General features: G+C 29.9%; 1 long non-coding RNA gene across 1 annotated transcript; it reads left to right on the top strand.

Annotated features, from left to right (window-relative positions):
* The first annotated feature begins 4,884 nt into the window (after positions 1-4,884).
* Positions 4,885-5,875, top strand: LOC145008079 (uncharacterized). Its single transcript, XR_013663256.1, has 3 exons — positions 4,885-5,483; positions 5,574-5,650; positions 5,772-5,875. It is a non-coding gene; the product is annotated as an uncharacterized LOC145008079 (long non-coding RNA).
* Positions 5,876-6,103: the final 228 nt, after the last annotated feature.

Below are 6,103 nucleotides of genomic sequence, written 5' to 3'. Positions count from 1 at the left end.
CACAAAAAAAACATTACAATTTGCTTAAGCATGAGAATTTCTGGTCGGAAGGTTACAAATGATATCTTCACCGTAATAATCAAAATTAATCAAATTAAACTACAATATTTTTTCATATTAAACTTTAATTATGTTTTCTTAAACCCTTGCCCTCAGATTAGGCAAATATGTGGTAAAATGGAAAATATAGCAATGCTTCGAGAAAGTTATGGAATGAACCAAGTAGATTAATGACATATATCCCTAAAAAAAGTCATGGAACAACCACAAAAAATGTTACTACAAAGCCATCTGATTATTAAATTGGCATTTAGTATAATAATGGAATTATTAAAATAAATTCTCAAAGTGTTGGTATTATATTAATAATCCATAGGCTCCCAAATAAAATATAGATAAGCAATTGATTCCAAATGCTTTAAAATATAACTATTAAAATTACAGTAGGATTTAGCTTCAAATAAAAAAAACACATAACTTTTTAATATGGATATTTACAAAAAAAAATCACTGAAAACAGATCATTCAAATTAATGCCTTCAACAAAAGCCAACAAGCAACCAACCACCAAAGAACGTAGTGTCGAGTATCAATTATGTTTAAGAAAAAAGAGATAGATCATTGGGACTTCTTCATTAAGTTGGCATTCGTAACAGTCAAAACACAAACAAACATAAATACATTGAGTTGACGTACCATTCCTTTCAATATAAGCGCAAATTCCTTGTCTTTGTATTTGTTGCTTTTCATTTCGGAAACAAGTTGTTTAATTTCCAAAAAAAAAGTATGTAAGTAAATTAATCAATTTCTGAAATATCAAAATTCTAAACTTTAAAGATCTATTGTCTATTACGAAAGACATACTAGGTGATCTTGAAATTGAACAAAGCTAACTTCACTTCATCAAAAACTATGACAATTTATAAAATTAATCAAACAATTTGAAATTGAAACAAACACTAGATGACTGACAAAAAAGAATTACCTGGTTCAAAGATGAAAGCAGAGAAAGTTATGAACGTTGGCAGTCTTGTGATGGAATGGAGTTGCCGGATGAATTGATTGGAGTTTTAGGGAGTATTGAGTTGAACATTACAGAGTAATAGTGGAGGATTTTGGGCGTATGGATTGTTAAAAGGTCGGATGTTTCTTCTATGTAGGGTGTAGAGTTTTAAAACAGTAAACGATTTTGCATGAATTAAAGGGGTTAACGGTATGAATATTTAATTACTGAAATTAATTAAAAGCTAAGATTACAATTTTACCCTAAGTCATGTTTTCAAAATGATTGGCTTATATTTAGCCCTACATCCATATAATAGATAGAATATTTGAATCTCTCTCTCTCTCTCTCTCTATATATATATATATATATATATATATATATATATATATATATATATATATATATATATATATATATATATATATATATATATATATATATATATATATATGTTATTTTGAGAATGCCGAAAAGGTTGAGAATACGGGAACAGATTCCAACCATTCAAATATCTAGATCTATGGTTATTATTATGTGGGTCATTGTTGTAAATTCGACAAATTTTGTGCACAATATGTAACTTTTATATGGTAGTAAGGGTAAAATGTAAGTAAAAAAACTAAATTTATCCGTTTCATGTGGTAAATTTTTTGATAATCCCTAAAATCCAGCTATCTATCTCTATTCACATACGTCTCTTCCACGTTCTCCCTCTTGAATTAGGGCTTCCCTATGTAAATGACAGCCCCAAAGACATCAAGACCTCTTCTCTTTATCTTTCTCTTTTGAATCGAACCACAACCATAAGGAATCGTAGCACCAGGTAGGCCTCGAGCAAAATTACACAACATCTGAATCGATCGATGCATGTCAGATGGAGAAAGAACTATCCGGGAACAATGATGAGTCATCTGGTTGTGCATGTTTCACACTGAAGCTCACTCAATTTTCAATTTAACAAAACAAAAAAAAAGGTTATGCATGTCTAGATTGATGATGGTTCATATCGTTATTGGGGAAAGATCAAGTGTTTTATGGCAATATGAGACTGGATGAAACGATAGGCAATGTGATTAATAATTCATCTACATCACTTGATTGATACACCATTCATACCGTTGAGTCAAATTATAGTCTAATTTAGGTGTGAAAATGATTGTTTGAGAGTCCAATTTTGCTTAGAGAGGGGGTTTATAATTTTGATTTATTCATATAGGTGAGTCGATTTATAGCTTAATTTCTGTAGCCAAGAGTTACTTCCATTTAATTCTCATATTTTTTTTTTCTGATAACTATTTTCTCAATCAAAGGAATGTGGGGTCTCCTTATTGTTGCAATCTTTCTCTCACATTTCAGTTTTATACTCAATTATCAACTAAGTTTATCAATCACTTCCAATTCCTTTTGCTCAATAAAATACCCGAATTAGGTTTTTTAGAGCATTTATTTCCTTGTTCAAAAGCTCTTAATTATTCATCCCAATAACTTTTAATTATGCTATATTTTGTTAAACAGATTAGGATGACATTTATTATAGTTTATTTCATTTAAGCATAACTTACTTTACCGATTTATTTTCATCCAAGTTTATTTTCAAGAAAGTGGTGGAGACAAAATAAAAATGATTTATTGTTATCCAGGTCTAACAATGAATAATGAACAATGATGAATGCGAACGAAAGAATGGATCATGACGGTCCAAGTGTAGGTACGGTTTCCTTTTCTTATTTTTTTTTGTTACATTAGAGATTTTTTTTTGAGGAAATTGATTGTATACTTTTGTTGAGTTTCTTGGTTCAAAAAGTAGAGAAACAAAATGAGTTTTGCATCCATTATTATTGGTAGCTTGTGAGATTAATCTCCTTTCCTTGATTTTTTAAAATTTGTTTATATCAAAACTTCTACTTAGACTTTGTTATATAAATTATATAATTAAAATGTAAAACATTATGTTATTCATTTATAATTACAATTATAATCATAAACGAATTAAATATGTTTTAGCTAGTAGTTTAATGTGCGATAAATGATTGGTTGTAGTGGTTATAATCATGTATGGTTATAACTATGGATGTAAACGAACACCGATTATAAGCATTTATTATTATAACTATAGGAAATATAAATTAATTATAATCATTTATGATTATAACTATAGGCAATATAAACTTTTAAAAACACTTATAACACATGTTTTTTCTACTAGTCACTAATTTTAATATTTTGTAGATCTTTTTATTGTATTTATATATTATTGCCATTTTGTAGAGATTGATCAAAGAAAAGTGATGTTTGAACATTTTAGGTATCGCTCCTATTCGTTACACAAGCTTGCAAATTACATAATATTTATTGTTTTTTAGAGGTGGTGACCAATTAAAATTGTTTGTAGTTGCGATTTTATTCAAATGAAAGAATAGGATCACGATCGATTAAGGAGAAGACTGAAATAGAGATGGATTTTGTAACATTTTTTTCCCTATTGAGTGGTTTAACTTTTGTTGGTTATACTCGTGTATAAATGTATGCACTTAGTTTTGAAATATTTATTTATGAATATGTAGTTGTATAAATGTATGAACCGATCATGAAAGGAAGTGATTTAAATAACTTTTGATTATAAATGTATTTGGATTTTTTATCTTCACATTGTATTATATTCATTTATATGTAGAAATGTATTTATTTATGATTAGAAGTGTATTTTGTTTATTCATTCCCTAAAAAATTTACGTTAAAAAACAAGTGGAATAAAATTATGACTACATTATGATTTATTCATTTACGAATAAAGTCGAGTGAATTATAAGACATAGAAAAAAAATATATTCGTTTTTCTAGTAACAGACATTCACTCGAATCTTAAAGTAATTTCATTGTCATTTATTTATTGTCTTCAAGAAAATCACTTGTCTTCTACAAATATGATCAACCTAACTTTATTAATTAGATTAATAAAAACAATTATTGCTAAATTAATGGAAACAATGGTTACAAACCATAGTATTAGGTATATGTTACTTTTTATCTATCTTAAATAAAAATGTAATTTTCCTATAATACATTTATCTAATGATTGGTCGACCAACGTTCTCGCGTTCTCAACCTTTTGAACCTCTTCACACACACACATATATATATATATATATATATATATATATATATATATATATATATATATATATATATATATATATATATATATATATATATATATATATATATATATATATCATTACCTATATGTTAAAGATTTTGGTTTTGGTTCACGTCGATGAGTTCTTCCCCTTCCAATAGAAAGACCGGAGGGCGGCCATTTTTAACGTATATGCGTAGAGCAGCTTGGCTGCCTGCCTCATTGAGGTGCCTGCTTTTGGTACACGTCAACGAGTTGATTCCTTCCTCCAATAATAAGGTGATGAGCGGCCATTCTTAACTTATATGTGGTCAGCAGCTTGGTTGCTTCACCGCCTCTATTCCTTCTTTTGGTGGTGTTTCCAACAAAGCTCAAGCTTTTGCTTGGTTTCCGGTGCCACCTGAAAACGTTTTGCTTAATCGATAGACGTAGGTTACAGCGCCTTTTCTTCATACGACACCTCCAGTTTTCAGGTATATTGATCCTATCCTCTATTTTACTTATTTATACTTTATCCTCTGGGTCTCTTTCTACTTCACATCTCCATTCGGCCGAGTAACACCTTCATTTTCCACTTACCGCCACCACCTACCCATTTTGTGGACTCGGCTCGCCGCCTCCTTCTGTTCACTGATTCTTCTTTAAATCATTTACTTCCACTTGTTGTAACATCATCGTTTCATCAAGGTATAGTGTTTAACTATTTTCTTTTATTCGTTGAATCAAATTGTCAAAAAAAAAATGCAGGCTCCTGCTAATCTGAAGAACACCAAAATGCCTTGTACTGGTACAAAGATTGTGGATATATGTACTCCAATCAGGCAATCATCGATACAGATACCACATCCTTTCTCAAGGACAACTGGGGTGATGTTTTCATCTATTGGTTGTATAGGATGTGTGGGATTTCAGATTTTCATGTTGCTAGCTTGGAATTTTTGTTTGGTGTACCACATGTTTGATGAAATGCGTAAGAGAACAACATTGGATTCAACCTGATGACAATGAATCCAATTTCAAGTCTTGACTTGAGATAAATCCACATGATGAAAACTGGAAAGATAAATATGGTGTACTGTGTTCAAACCTTTCCCCAACTCAACACTTCCTACCTACTACCCTTTTAAGTTGATTTCTTTTATAATCTGTTGATTGCAGCTCACATTAGGGGTTTTCATTCAAATTAGTTTTCCAATTATCATCTGTTGTTATTGAGATTGAGTTTTTGTTTGATGGGTTTCGTTTGAGAGTCAACTCAGGGGCTATTGGTGGCAATCAATTATATGAGGGTATTACTGCATCATCACTGTAATGGAAGTGTCAAAAGGTCGTACTTAATAGGTAAAATGACTAGACCACTTATTAAAATCATTTAGTTGACTGGTTGATGTGATAATTAAAAGAATAAGCGGATTTTGTTATACCTTGTAGATTAATAGATACCAAGCATGATGGAAGTCCCAATTTGGAAGAAAACAAAATGATGTCGACTGTTTGCACACAAAGCAGTATGTATAATATCATCTGCTTCTTTTTCCCCTCTTTGTTTCAGACATGGTGCATTTATTAAAAGTTTTCTTGTTAATGTACAAAGAGGTAATATTATAATATGCAAATAAAAACTTTCAGGTATCACTATAGATGGATTGGATCGAGTTTAGATTGGTAATTTCCTGAATGACATCGGTGATTCAATAGCCTAGCAACTAAGCATCTGTGGTAATAATTAGTAAATAAAGTGTAATTTTTATCTTCAGAATTAATATGAAACATTCAATTATCTATTAAAAACTTAATGACTCGGTGAATTAAAGTTTATATTCTTGTAGGAATATGTCTATAGTTGATTTCATAGCAGATTAGTTTTTCAATTTGCTTTAGAAATTTTCAAAACTTTTTCGACTTTAGCTTCATCCCATTGGTATGTACAATGGTTATGAAATAGTGCTTACAATCATTTC

This window comes from Lactuca saligna, chromosome 8 (genome assembly GCF_052625555.1).
Source record: "Lactuca saligna cultivar CGN05327 chromosome 8, ASM5262555v1, whole genome shotgun sequence".
In the NCBI taxonomy this organism is placed as follows: domain Eukaryota; kingdom Viridiplantae; phylum Streptophyta; class Magnoliopsida; order Asterales; family Asteraceae; genus Lactuca; species Lactuca saligna.
Note: the sequence above shows the minus strand (reverse complement) of the source record. Positions and strands in the feature narration are given on the sequence as shown.